A 15,885-nucleotide genomic window follows, 5' to 3' on the forward strand; every position below is an offset into this window, starting at 1 on the left:
TGTCGCTCCAATCAGGTATTTGAGTCTCATCATCGTCTTCCTCATTGTCTCCACCAACAGGAGTTACAGTTTGGGAATGAGGGTCTACATTATGGTCAGAACCTTCTGCGTCTGGTCCTGGATCCGACTCATAAAGATTCTGGGCATCAGTGCAGATCATTTCCTCGTCTGGATTCACAGAAGCGCTGGAGTCGACCTCTGATTCCCAGGCTATAGTATGAGTAAACAGCTCTGCAGACTCAACCATCTGTTCTACCTCATACTCAGACGGGCAGCTGGAGATTTGGGAGCTGTGAGGAAGCAAGTGCGATTGGGGTGACACCTTTGAGGACTGGAGTATTTGTGATGTTGAAGTTGATGTGGAGGAGAGCCCACTTAAAGGAGCACTTGATATCCGTTGAAGCACCTGCTGTTTTTGTGCCTCATCTGGAATTTGTAGCGATTGGCGTGGCCGTAAGAAAGGGATCTTATCACATTGTCCGCTAAAAGAAGTAGACATTTTAGTTTGGCTGGAAGATGGTCTTTCTTCTGCAGATGTTACTGTTGCTTTAACACCTACCCCACGGACACAACCTTTTTTCCCCTTCCCAACACGCCTATTCCCCTTTTCACCAGCAGCAGGCCTTTTTCCACTCATTTTGGTGGTTAACTAATTCACAACTCTGGAGTTGTTTGCACAAAAAAACAATGGATGGGAACCGAGCAGAGCTGAGTGGCCAAACTGTGGTATTAGGCCAAAACTATTGGCTGGGTTAGATGGAGAAAAAAATTATATTCGATTTGCAACCTGATGGAGGTCAGTATAGATGGACTAATAGAACAAGTCCCACACACAGCTAGAAGCCCAAATATTTTTTCAGAGGTAGATGCAGAAAAAAAATATATTCAGTTTGCAACCTGATGGAGGTCAGTATAGATGGACTAATAGAGAAAGTCCCACACACTGCTAGAAGGCCAAATATTTTTTCAGAGCTAGATGCAGACAAAAAATTATTTTGAATTTGCAACCTGATGGAGGTCAGTATAGGTGGACTAATAGAACAAGTCCCACACACTGCTAGAAGGCCAAATATTTTTTCAGAGCTAGATGCAGAAAAAAATTATATTCAGTTTGCAACCTGATGGAGGTCTGTATAGATGGATTAATAGAACAAGTCCCACACACAGCTAGAAGCCCAATATTTTTTCAGAGGTAGATGCAGAAAAAAAATTATTTTTAATTTGCAACCTGATGGATGTCAGTATAGATGGGCTAATAGAGAAAGTCCCACACACTGCTAGAAGGCCAAATATTTTTTCAGAGCTAGATGCAGAAAAAAATTATATTCAGTTTGCAACCTGATGGAGGTCAGTATAGATGGACTAATAGAACAAGTCCCACACACAGCTAGAAGCCCAAATATTTTTTCAGAGGTAGATGCAGATAAAAATTATTTTTAATTTGCAACCTGATGGAGGTCAGTATAGATGGACTAATAGAGAAAGTCCCACACACTGCTAGAAGGCCAAATATTTTTTCAGAGCTAGATGCAGATAAAAATTATTTTTAATTTGCAATCTGATGGAGGTCAGTATAGATGGACTAATAGAGAAAGTCCCACACACTGCTAGAAGGCCAAATATTTTTTCAGAGCTAGATGCAGATAAAAATTATTTTTAATTTGCAACCTGATGGAGGACAGTATAGATGGACTAATAGAGAAAGTCCCACACACTGCTAGAAGGCCAAATATTTTTTCAGATCTAGATGCAGATAAAAATTATTTTTAATTTGCAACCTGATGGAGGTCAGTATAAATGGACTAATAGAGAAAGTCCCACACACTGCTAGAAGGCCAACTATTTTTTCAGAGCTAGATGCAGAAAAAAATTATATTCAGTTTGCAACCTGATGGAGGTCTGTATAGATGGATTAATAGAACAAGTCCCACACACAGCTAGAAGCCCAATATTTTTTCAGAGGTAGATGCAGAAAAAAAATATATTCAGTTTGCAACCTGATGGAGGTCTGTATAGATGGATTAATAGAACAAGTCCCACACACAGCTAGAAGCCAAATATTTTTTCAGAGGTAGATGCAGAAAAAAAATATATTCAGTTTGCAACCTGATGGAGGTCAGTATAGATGGACTAATAGAGAAAGTCCCACACACTGCTATAAGGCCAAATATTTTTTCAGAGGTAGATGCAGATAAAAATTATTTTTAATTTGCAACCTGATGGAGGTCAGTATAGATGGACTAATAGAGAAAGTCCCACACACTGCTAGAAGGCCAAATATTTTTTCAGATCTAGATGCAGATAAAAATTATTTTTAATTTGCAACCTGATGGAGGTCAGTATAGATGGACTAATAGAGAAAGTCCCACACACTGCTAGAAGGCCAAATATTTTTTCAGAGCTAGATGCAGAAAAAAATTATATTCAGTTTGCAACCTGATGGAGGTCAGTATAGATGGACTAATAGAACAAGTCCCACACACTGCTAGAAGCCCAAATATTTTTTCAGAGCTAGATGCAGAAAAAAATTATATTCAATTTGCAACCTGATGGAGGTCAGTATAGATGGACTAATAGAATGATGCTATGCCCAAAAGATTTTACTTCACTAGGTGCAGTAAAAAAATTGATATTGTATACACAGGTGGTATATCTTGCAACACAGATAGGCTACTCCACTGACTAACACACTCTGCAATAGGCCAAAAAGGATTAGCTTTGCTAGATTCAGCCAAATGCTGTGAAAAAAACTTGCACAGCACTGGCACAGACCTGCCTGGCAAAAACTGATAGGAACTGATGTAACCTAGTCCTGAAAAGGACTGCAATTACAATTAGTCTTTACTCCCACAATCTATCTATTTAAGAGCACAGACCTGCCTGATAAAAGTGTAGGAAATGCTGTAACCTAGTCCTTAAAAGGACTGCAATCACAACTATTCCCTACTCCCAAGCTATCTGTAGATTTGTGCGAAAATTGGCTTGAAATTAACAAGGTATAGCGCACACAGCAACAGCGGTGCCGCATAACACGCAGCTGCAGCAGTGAGAAAATGGTGGCGACGGGGAAAATGGCTTGGTCTTATAGGGCAAGGACATGTGACATACACTGCCAATGACACATGCCCTTGCTTGTGTGAAAAAAAGCACTTCGCTCCGTGTGTGCGCTGCTGATAGGCTGACAGATTGCACCTCCCCACTGCAAATGCGGGAAAGAGAAAAAAAAATGGAGATCTTCATTGTTCCTGCAGAGATCCATCCCCTGCCCCTCCCCCCACCCCGCTGTACACTCAAACTGCGTATTAACATTAATTTTCATCATTACTGAGAAAAAATCCAGTTATGATTTTGGTGCACGAACAGTTATCGAACATAACCTCGAACAGCCGAATTTTTCTCAAATCGTTCGTGTTCGCCGAACGGCTCGAACACCGCCCAAAACAGCTCGAATTTGAGATTGGCGAACAGTTCGAGTAGAACAACGCTCATCTCTAGTTTTGTCTTCCATTCCTGAGAAAAAATACTTACCGAAGACTGACCAAATACTCATAGTGGGGCTGTGGTCTTAGGCTATGTTGACACTAAGATTTTTAAGAGTATTTTTTTTACTGGATCCTCACAAAATCCACCTTAAAAACTGCTTCATAAACTCTTCGAAAACTTTTCCAATTCATTTTTGTGGAAAATTCACTTTTCTGTTTATATGAGATCGGATTGGAATCCACCTGAAAAAGTGCTGCAATAAAGGCCCACAAAAAATTAGCATAGTGGCAGCCTGTTGCACACATTGATCACCCTCACTGTCAAAAAGTTTTTTCTAAGATCTAATCTGTATCTTCTCTCTTTCAGTTTCATTCCATTGCTTCTCGTGTTTCCATGTGCAAATGAGAATAAGGATGATCCCTCTACAGTGTGATATCCCTTCAGATATTTGTAGACTGCTATTAAGTCTCATCTTAGCCTTCTTTTTTACAAGCTAAACATTCCATGATTCTTTAACCGTTCCTCATAGGACATAGTTTGCAGTCCGCTCACTACCCTGATAGCTCCAGTTTTTCAATGTCTTTTTTTAAAATGTGGAGCCCAGAACTGGACAGAGTATTCCAGATGAGGTCTGACCAAAGAGGAGTAGAAGGGGATAATTACTTCACGTGATCTAGACTCTAGACTTCTCTTAATACAGGCCAGAACTGTGTTTGTCTTTTTTGCTGCTGCATCACACAGTTGACTCATGTGATATAAATAATTAAAAATATTTACGACAATACTTTCTCCTTGACTTACACTGTAGTGGCACTGCAGGAAACTTTAACACTTGTTTCAGTATTGCCCCATAGATTTCTAGCAAATAGAGAGTATCCATATAGGAAAATCTCTTTATATAAAAATTATGTAAACATTTATTTTATTTATTAACATATAAGATATAGCTTGTTTAGTGCCAGAAAGGTAGACTAAAGTCATCTTCAGTTTAGTTCATCTAGAAAGCCATTTTTGAGTAGTGGCATAAGTTTGGAGAGCGGCCAAGCCACAGTCATCTAGTATGTCACAAAGCTTAGATTAATTATATAGGTATGCAGAAGACTTTTCAGAGCAGCTGTTTTATATAACTGGACTGCAATTTGACTTTTCAATGTCTTGGATTTTAATAGATTCTCTCATCTGACAGTTTTACATTATCACTTGGATTCCATTCAGATATTTAAAGATCGACTGATATCCAAGTTTCTAATTTTTGGAATTACTGGGAATTTTATCACAAGTTTTTGGTGCAAAACATGTGCAGGTTTCTTTTATTTAACAAGGGCTGTGCAAGTCTGATTAATTAAAAAGAAAATGATCTGGACTGACTCACACCCTCCGAGAATAAGTCTAAAGGGTTCAACTGGTTCCAGCAGAAGGTGTTTGTAATAATATTCCTCTGATAAATTATATGGTTCATTTTATGTATATAGTCTCAAAGACAAGCCATGTATCTTGAGTGTTTATATAAACTATATGGACAAAAATATAAGGGCACACCTCTCAATCATTATGTTGTCTTTACTGATATTTGTGAAAGAATGTCTTATTCTACAGAGCTAACTGAATTCGTGCACAGTACTGTAACAGGCTGCCCCCTATACTAGTTTGTGAAACTTTCTCTCTCCTAAATATTCCACGATCACCTATGAGTGATATTACTGAAAACTGGAAGTGTTAAGGAACCAGAGCCACAAAGTTGAGACCATATGAAGTTTCAGAGCTGAGTTGTTAAATGCAGAGGCCATAGTGCATAAAAGTCACCAACGCTCTGCTTGCTCATTATCTGCAGAGTTGCAAGCCTAGGAGCTACATGGATTTCCATGGCCAAGATGTTGCATGCAAGCCTTACATCACCAAGCACAATGTCAAGCCTCAGATAAAGTGGTGTAAAGTTGTCATCACTGGACCCTGGAGCACAGTTGATGAACAAGTGAGTATTTGGTGAATGCCAGGAGAACGTTACCCGCCTGACTGCATTGTGCCGGCTGTAAAGTTTGGCGAAAGAGGGATAAAGCTACAGTATTGTTTTTCAGAGTTTGGCCTAGGAACCTTAGTTGAAGTTAAGGGAAATCTTTGGACAATAGTAAATTTCAACTTTTTGTGGAAACAGTTTGTGGAAAGCCCTTTTCTGTTCCAGTATGGCTGAGCCCAGCACACAAAACAAGGTCCATAAAGGCATGGTTGGGGAAGTTTTTTTCTTTACCAATTTAATGATGTTATGATCTGCTACAGGGACTAAGGAAAGACAGGAGAACTGTCCCTACAATAGAACTAAACTAGATCCCTACGATGTAACGGGGAACCTGATCCTGCGATCAGACCCACTAAAGTCCTCGGCTAGTCTGAACGAAGACCTATAGATGTGAGGGAGGGATCCCTACAAGAACTAGGGACTGGGATAAGTTGGACACCTCCTAGCAGAAATAGTAGCAGTCAAAGACAAACACGCAACAAAAAGCATAGAGGTCAGAAGACCTAGCAAAACTAACAGAGAACGGCAACAGAGCACCAAGCTAGCTCAAGAGTAGTAAATACAATGAAGTCCAGCAAGACCAGGAGGGCGGAGCCGGATTAAATAGGCAAAAATGGTCATGTGACCAGCAAACTAAAAAAAAACTAACAGGAGAGTTCTAACAAATGACCCACAAAGAGCCATGATCTTAACATCACTGACCACTTTTGTAATAAACGAAACCGGAGATTGAAAGCCAAGCCCCCTTGTCCAATCTCTGTGTCTCACCTTTCAAATGCTCTTCTGCATGAACGAATGTGCAAAAAGTCGTCCCATAGACACCCTCCAAATTCTTGTAGAAAGACTTCCCAGAAGAGTAGAAGCTGTCATAGTTGCAAAGTGGGTATCAACTCCATTATAATGCCTATGGGTTTACACTTGGATGTCATGAAAGCTTCTGTAGGTAGAATTTGTAGGTGTCCCAATAGCTTTTTACATATAGTGCTTTGATTTTAATGTATTCTAAAACAAGTATTTAAAGTAGCATCCACGTGATTGTCAGGACCCAAGTTTCCCAGTAAACCTTAGCACAGAGCATCACACCCCATCCACTGGCTTGCCTTCTTCCAATTCTGAGTGCACTCTTGAGCTATATCTTCCACCTGTAGAGGATGCACATGCAGCCAAACATCCAAATCATTTAAGAAAAACAAGCAAAAAGAACAGCCATTCATCAGGCAATGTCACTGTTTTTTGTCCTTCCATGGTTCAATTCTGTTCCTCATTTGACAATTGCAGCAGTTGAAAAAAGTATTGAACACATGTCACCAATTTTCTAAGTAAATCTATTTCTAAAGGTGCTACAGTGGCATGTAAAAGTTTTGGCACTCCTGGTCAAAATTACTGTTATTGTGAACAGTTAAGAAAGTTGAAGATGAAATGATCTCTAAAAGGCCTAAAGCTAAAGATGACACATTTCCTTTGTATTTTAGGCAAAAAAAAATATTATCATTTTTTACATTTTAAAAATTACAAAAAGTAAAACGGTCCGATGCACAAGTTTAGGCACCCTTGGAGATTTGTGTGCAGGCACCCTTGGAGATTTGTGTGCTCAGATAACTTTGACCAAGGTTTCTGACCTTAATTAGCCTGTTAGGGTTATGGCTTGTACGCTATCATCTTTTGGAAAGACCAGGTGATGCAAATTTCCCAGCTTTATAAAAACCCAGCCTCCTCTAACCTTGTGCAAAAAACAGCATCCATGGGTTCTTCTAACCAGCTGCCTAACGCTCTGAAAATGAAAATGGTGGAGGCCCACAAAGGAGGAGAAGGCTAAAAGAAGATAACAAAGAGTTTTCAAGTTGCCCTTTCCTCAGTTTGAAATGTAATTAAGAAATGGTAGTAAACAGGAACAGTGGAGGTCAAGATAAGGTCTGGAAGACCAAGCAAAATTTCATTGAGAGCTGCTCGTAGGTTTGCTAGACAAGCCTGATACATTTTGGAAACAAGTCCTGTGGACTGATCAGGTTAAAATAGAACTCTTTGCCCACAATGATCAAAAGTATGTGTGGAGAAAAAAGGGCACATAATTTCAGGAATAGAACATCTCACCAACCATTAAGCATGGGGGTGGATCAATCATGCTTTGGGGTTGTGTTGGCATGGGGAATATTTCACGGGTAGAGGGAAGAGTGGATTCAATGGAATGTGAACAAATTCTTGATGCAAACATAACACTATCTGTAAAAAAGCCAAAGTTGAAAAGAGGATGGCTTCTACAAATAGATAATGATCCTACACACATGTGAAAATCTACAATAGACTACCTCAAAAGGCGCAATCTGAAGGTTTTACAATGGCCCTCACAACCCACTGATCTGACCATCACTGAAAATCTGTGTCTAGACCTAAATATAGCAGTGCATGCAAGACGACTGAGGAATCTCACAGAACTGGAAGAATTTTCCAAGGAAGAATGGAAGAAAATCCCTCAAACAAGAATTTAAAGCATTTACAAGCTGTGATACTTGCAAAAGGGGATGCTACTGGGGACTAATCGTTATTTAACCAAAAATAAAGAAGGAATACAGTCCCAAAAGAATCACATCATCTAATTAACTGCCATCAAGGCATCGTTCAAGCAAGGGCAATATACCAAACAACCAAAAAAGAACCGCTCGAAAAAACAAATACATTTATTATAATAGATTTTTATTAAGGACACCAAAAAGACATTGTTAAAAAACATATAATAAAACAAGGACATGAGATAGACAACATGAATTGTTAAAAAGAGGGGCAGAACAGTACGCACAGCATGATAATATCTAAGAATAAACTAAGCACATTCATGATAAAATATATAATATATAAAGTGCAGTGCACAAAAGTAATGAAATATAAAGTGATGAAGTGCAATGCATGAAAAGGTAATATTTTACCCATATATTACAAGATGAGTAATAGGCAGATCAAAAGATAAAGAGAAATGAACTAAGTAAATAAATAGAAATCTATTATAATCCATGAAACTCCCCAAATAGAGCAAGAAAGAGTTACTGCGCCAAATTCATGCTGTGAATGCTGTCTGCAAAGACCTCACACTCCAACGCGCGTTTCACACGTCGCTTTGATCACTCTCTGAGGATTTTGTGACTTTTTTGTCGAGATTTTGCCTGCGTTTTTTCAGTGCATTCAATGGGTGAAAAACCCAGGCAAAAATGCACAAAGAATTGACATGCTGAAGATTATTTTCTATACTCCCTTTTGGTGCATTTTGCCTGCGTTTTTCACCCATTGAATGCACTGAAAAAACGCAGGCAAAAAACACGGCAAAAATGCACAGAGAATTGACATACTGATGATTATTTTCTGCACCAAATCTGCAAGTCAAAAAATACTCAACATGTGCATGACACTTCATGTTTCTCATTCACTTTGCTGCAGAAAAAAGTTTTTGGTGCGTTTTTGCATGCATTTTTTGCATGGGTTTTTTGATGAGTGCAATGAATGCTTTTTGGAGCTAAATAAAGATATTTGAAAAAAGAAACATGGTACATCACTTTAACCCTTGGATTACTGTCAGACCTGGAGTAAGTATTTTCTCTGGGTCCAATACACTGCATTCTAATGCCGCACTTGTTTTTTCAGTACATGTGGATCCACCGCATGTAATGACATTTAAATCGGTCAAAATCTGCAGCGGAGACTTGCATCTCCGCTACAGAAATTTACATGCAGCGTGTGAGTTTATGCAGCGTCAAAAACAAGCACAGTGGGCATGGGATTTCTTATAAATGAAATAAAATGAAGAATTAAGTAAAAAAAATGGTGTGGGCTCCCGCATCATTTTCATAACCAGCAAAGGGAAAACCGACTACTGGGGGCTGATATTACTAGCCGGGGAAGGAGCCATTAGCCAAAGATGTTCCATAGCTATTAATAACAGCTCACAGCTGTTTGCTTAGCCTTTACTGGCTAGATTACAGGGGGACCCCCCAAAAAATTTACTTGGGGTCCCCCTATAAAATCTAACAAGCAAAGGCTAAACAGACAGCTGTGAGCTGATATTAATAGCCAGGGAAGTGGCCATGGATTCTGGCACCCTGCCGAGGCTAATAATATCAGCCCTCAGCGGCCCCAGAGATGGCGCATCCATGCATCCATAACATGCACCAATTTAGCACTTAGTCTCTGCTCTTCCCACTACCCTGGTGCGGTGGCAAGTGGGGTAATAGGGTTGGGGTTCATGTCAGCCTTGTATTAGCGGCTGACATGAAGCCCAGGTTAGTAATGGAGCCCCCATTACTAACCCCATTGTCAAGGTTTTGAAATAAAGACAAGGCCAGAATAAAGTATTTTATTTTAAATAAAATTCCCTATGGTTTTAATAATTTATTTAAAAATAAAAAAACACTGTTGGCAGGTGAGGGGAGTGACGGTATAGGGGTAGCACTACTGCAGCAAGGCATGTCCCCTGAAAGCCGGAGGAGTGTCAGCTCCAGTAAAGAGGAAAATAGGAGGGTAGGGCAGGCCAGGCAGGTGCTGGTAGTGGGGGACTCAATTATTAGGGGAACAGATAGGGCAATCAGTCACAAAGACAGGGATCGTCGAACAGTGTGCTGCCTACCTGTCGCTCGAGTCCGGCACATCGCTGATCGGGTTGACAGATTACTGGGAGGGGCTGGTGAGGACCCAGCGGTCATGGTGCACATTGGCACAAAGACAAAGTTAGAGGTAGGTGGAAGGTCTTTAAAGATGATTTCAGGGAATTAGGCTGCAAGCTGAAAGCAAGGACCTCAAAGGTGGTATTCTCTGAAATACTACCGGTACTACGTGCCACGCCAGAGAGGCAACGGGAGATTAGGGAGATAAATAAGTGTCTCAAGAACTGGTGTAGGAAGGAGGGATTTGGGTTCCTGGAGAACTGGGTCGACTTCTCAGTTGGCTACAGACTCTACACTAGGGACTGGCTGCACCTTAATGGGAAGGGTGCAGCTGTGCTGGGGGAGAAAATGGCTAGAAGGTTGGAGGAGTGTTTAAACTAGGGATTGGGGGGGGAGGGTATTCATTTTATAGGTGGGGAAGATAGTGCAGATAGTGACCTGGGCACAAATAAAGAAATTGGGGGTGGGGTTAGAACAGTCAATAAAGTAAGAAGGAATAGAGGTACAGAGAGATACATAAAATGCATGTACACTAATGCCAGAAGTCTCACCAACAAAATGGAGGAATTAGAATTAATTTTGTTGGAAAATAATTATGACATGGTAATGATATCTGAGACGTGGCTGGACGAGACCCATGACTGGGCAGTTAATTTACAGGGCTATAGTCTGTTTAGAAATGACCGTACAAACAAGCGAGGGGGGGGTGTGTTTATATGTAAAATCATCCTTAAAACCTGTCTTGCGGGAGGATATATGTGAATCTAATGAAAATGTAGAGTCCCTGTGGGTGGAGATAAGGGGAGGGGGAAAAAATAATTAATTACTGATAGGGGTTTGTTATAAGTCTCCAAAAATAATGGAAGTAGCGGAGAATATCCTCGTAAAGCAAATAGATGAAGCAACGACTCAAGGAGAAGTCATTATTATGGGAGAGTTCAACTACCCTGAAATACATTGGGGGACAGAAACATGTAGTTCAAGCAAAGGTAATAGGTTTTTGACAACTATGAGAGACAATTACCTTTCACAACTGGTTCAGGACCCAACAAGAAGGGGGGCACTGCTAGACCTAATATTAACCAATAGGCCAGACCGCATATCAAATATACGAGTTGGGGGTCACTTGGGTAATAGTGATCACAAAATAATATGTTTTCATGTAACCTTTAATAAGATGTGTAGTAGAGGGGTTACAAGGACACTAAACTTCAGGAAGGCACATTTCCAACGGTTAAGAGATGATCTTAGTGCAATAAACTGGGACGATATCCTGAGACATAAAGCTACACAAAGCAAATGGGAGACATTTATTAACATCCTGAATAGGACCTGTGCACAATATATATCTTTTGGGAATAAACATGCTAGAAATAGGAGGAAACCACTATGGCTAAATAGAGCTGTAAGGGGCGCAATAAGTGACATAAAGCATTTAGAGAACTAAAGCCAGTAGGTAGTGATGAGGCATTAAATAAATATAGAAAATTAAATAAATTATGTAAAAAACAAATCAAGGCAGCAAAGATTGAGGCAGAGAGAATCATTGCCAGAGAAAGTAAAAATAACCCCAAAATATTCTTTAACTACATAAATAGTAAAAAACTAAAAAATGATAGTGTTGGCCCCCTTAACCGCTTCCTGACCGCCCACTGTAGATAAACGTCCGCGCTGCCTGGGCTCTGTGCAGCGCGGACGTTTAAAAACGGTGGGTGGTCTCGCAGTGAACCCCTGGGTCCTGCAAGCACTGTGAGAGCGGTGCAGAGCATTAGCTCTGACAGGGAACATCATCGGGACCTGATTAGATAAGGTCCCAGTGATGTTAACCCTTTGCTGTCTTCTATATGCTGCGATCTATAGTGATCGCGGCATATAGGAGACAGCAAGAGGAGAGGGGGTCGTCCACTTACCTCTCTGATGACCCCTTGATTGCTTTCAGGACCTGGCGTTGCTATGGCAGCTGGAGGTCACATGACCGCCTCCAGCTCTGCCATATATGGTGTCCTTCCTGTCTGGCTTCAGCCTGTAGCTGATGCCAGACAAGAGACTGTGAAACAGTCAGTGAAGATCTCATATAATGTAATATATGTCTATTACATTACATGAGATCAGGGATCAGAAAAATAAAAATTAATGTCCCATACAGGGACTAAGTAAAAATGTAAAAAAAAGTAAAAAAAAATGTTTTGAAACTGTTAAAAAAAAAATACAAAATAAATAAAAATAAATAAATAAAATATTAAACCGATAAATCCATATAGTTATGCAAAAATAAAAAAAGTACACATATTTGGCATTGCCGCGTCCGAAACAACCCGAGCTATAAAACTGTCACACTAATTAACTCCTTATGTGTACACCGTAATAAAAATAAATAAAAAACGGAGCAAAAAACTATGCTTTTTCCTCATATCGCCAAACAAAAAGTGGAACAAAATGCGATCAAAAAGCAAAATGGAAATAGAAATGGTACCGCTGAAAACGTCATCTTGTTCCGCAAAAATCAAGCCGCTATACAGCTCCATCAGCCAAAAATAAAAAAGTTATACCTCTCAGAATAAAGCAATGCAAAAAAAATATTTTTTCTATAAAATTGTTTTATTGTGTAAAAGCGCCAAAACATAAAAAAATATACAGTAAGTGTAGTATCGCTGTAAATGTACTGACCCGAAGAATAACGCTGCCTGATCACTTTTACCACACGCAGAATGGCATAAAAAAACCCCTCAAAAATCAATTCCTGAATTGTTGGTTTTTGTTAATTTTACCTCCCAAAAAAACGGAATAGAAAGCGATCAAAAAATGTCACGTACCCACAAATGGTACCAATAAAAATGTCAACTCGTCCCGCAAAAAACAAGCTATCACATGACTCTGTCGGCCGAAATATGGAAAAATTATAGCTCTCAAAATATGGTGATGCAAAAACTAGATTTTGCAAAAAAAAAGCGTCTCTTAGTGTGTGACAGCTGTCAGTCATAAAAACCCGATATAAATCTGGTATCTCTGTAATCGCACCGACCCGAAGAATAAAGTAATCTAATCAGTTATATCACACTAGGAACGGCGTAAAAAAATAAATAAAACCAATTCTTCACCTGCTACTGATTTGTTTATTATGTCTCCCAAAGATCGCAGTATGGCTCGGCACACATTTATCCTGCGCTCTGCGCTGAGCACTTACGCCAGAGTTTCCATGTAAATCTCTGAAATATGTGATTCAGCCGGAACCCATGACGGAAGATTCCCTGTAATGAGGCAGATATAGGCCACTGTGGATGCCGTCTGGCCTGTGATCCCACGGTGTCATTTGTTTTAGGCGTGCATAAAAGTGCGGTTGGCCACAGTTTTGTGCATTTCTGAAAAAAAGGACACCGCTAAACAGAGGCCAGACGGAGTCCAGAGTAACTCTGCTGCCTCATTACAGTGAATGGATCCCGCAGGGGTTTCATCTGAATTACATCACTTGGAAATTTAGATGGAAACCCCGATGTAAGTGCTCAGCCTAGAGCACCGGATAAATGTTACGTAAAATGTTCCCAATAAAAGCTTCAACTCAGTCCTCAAAAAAAGCTAGTCCCCACTCAGGTCCGTCATCTGTTAAAAATATAAGGGACTTCCAAGTTACTGGTAGCAGAAAGGCTCTGGAAAAGCGAAATGGCCCTTGCCCCCCAAAAGAAATTCAAAAAATTTTGTGCTCCCAAATCCAAATGCCTATTCTACAATAATTTGTTCTCCAATTGTCAAATAGCACTCCGTCCCCCCCAGATCTCGCCATATGGCTGAGCGGTACGATACAGCCACATATGGGGTATTGGCACTTTTAGAAGAAATTGTGTGACACATTTCGGCACCATTTTTACATATTGTCCTGTGTGAAAATGTAAAATCTGAGGGTAAAACATTTTTTTGTGGTAAAAATATAATTATGCTTTTTTCACTGCCCAATGGTATAAATTTAAAAATTAAAAAATACTCACTACTTCCCTAGATGATTTCCTTGAGAGGTGTAGTTTACAAAATGGGGTCACTTGTGGGGGTTTCTGCTGTTTCTGCATGTCAGCGACTCTTCAAATGTGACACGGTGTCTGCTGCCTATCCCAGCCAACATAGCGCTCCTTTCTCTTCCGAACCCTGCCGTACACCAAAGCAGTGGTTTTCCCCCACATATGGGGTATCGGCGTGTTCAGGAGAAATTGCACAACAAATTTCATGGTGCAATTTATCCTGTTACCCTTATGATAGTACAAAATTAGGGAAAGGAAAACATTTTTTGTGGGAAAAATGTGAAAATTTTATTTTTATGGCTCAATATTATAAACTTCTGTGAAGCAGCTGGGGGTGCAAGGTGCTCACTACATATCTAGATAAGTTCCCTAAGGGGTCTAGTTTCCAAAATGGTGTCACTTGTGGGGGGTTTCCACTGTTTAGGCACATCAGGGGCTCCCCAAATGCAACATGGCGTCCGCTAATTATTCAAACAAATTTTGCATTCAAAAAGTCAAATGGCGCTCCTTCCCTTCCGAGCCCTGCCGTGCACCCAAACAGTGGTTTGCCTCCACATATGGGGTATCGGCGTGTTCAGGAGAAATTGCACAACAAATTTCATGGTGCAATTTATCCTATTACCCTTATGATAATGCAAAATTAAGGGATGAAAAACGTTTTTGCGGGAAAAATGTGAAAATTTTATTTTTACAGCTGATTATTATAAACTTCTGTGAAGCACGTTGGGGTTCAAGGTGCTCACCACACATCTAGATAAGTTCCCTAAGGGGTCTAGTTTCCAAAATGGTGTCACTTGTGGGGGGTTTCCACTGTTTAGGAACATCAGGGGCTCTCCAAACGCAACATGGCGTCTGCTAATTATTCAGACAAATTTTACATTCAAAAAGTCAAATGGCGCTCCTTCCCTTGCAAACCCTGCCGTGCGCCCAAACAGTGGTTTTCCCCCACATATGGGGTATCGGCGTGTTCAGGAGAAATTGCACAATAAATTTCATGGTGCAATTTATCCTATTACCATTATGATAATGGAAAATTAAGGGATGAAAAACGTTTTTGTGGGAAAAATGTGAAAATTTTATTTTTACAGCTCAATATTATAAACTTCTGTGAAGCACCTTGGGGTTCAAGGTGCTCACCACACATCTAGATATGTTCCCTAAGGGGTCTAGTTTCCAAAATGGTGTCACTTGTGGGGGGTTTCCACTGTTTAGTCACATCAGGAGCTCTCCAAACGCAACATGGTGTCTGCTAATTATTCAGACAAATTTTACATTCAAAAAGTCTAATGGCGCTCCTTCCTTTCCGAGCCCTGCCGTGCGCCCAAACAGTGGTTTTCCTTCACATATGGGGTATCAGCACGCTCAAGAGAAATTGCACAAAAAATTTTGAGGTCCGTTTTTTCCTGTTACCCCAGTGAAAATAAAAAAAATTGGGTCTAAAGTAACATTTTTGTGAAAAAAGTTAAATGTTAATTTTTTTCTTCCACATTCCAAAAATTCCTGTGAAGCACCTGAAGGGTTAATAAAGTTCTTCAATGTGGTTTTGAACACCTTGAGGGGTGCAGTTTTTAGAACGGTGTCACTTTTGGGTATTTTCTGTCATAAAGACCCCTCAAAGTGACTTCAAATATGATGTGGTCCCTATAAAAATGTTTTTGTAAATTTTGTTGGAAAAATGAGAAATCGCTGGTCAACTTTTAACCCTTATAGCTCCCTAACAAAAAAAAATTTTGGT

The sequence above is a fragment of the Phyllobates terribilis genome, unplaced genomic scaffold (genome assembly GCF_046119375.1).
Source record: "Phyllobates terribilis strain yellow unplaced genomic scaffold, ASM4611937v1 Scaffold_4__5_contigs__length_816908805, whole genome shotgun sequence".
In the NCBI taxonomy this organism is placed as follows: domain Eukaryota; kingdom Metazoa; phylum Chordata; class Amphibia; order Anura; family Dendrobatidae; genus Phyllobates; species Phyllobates terribilis.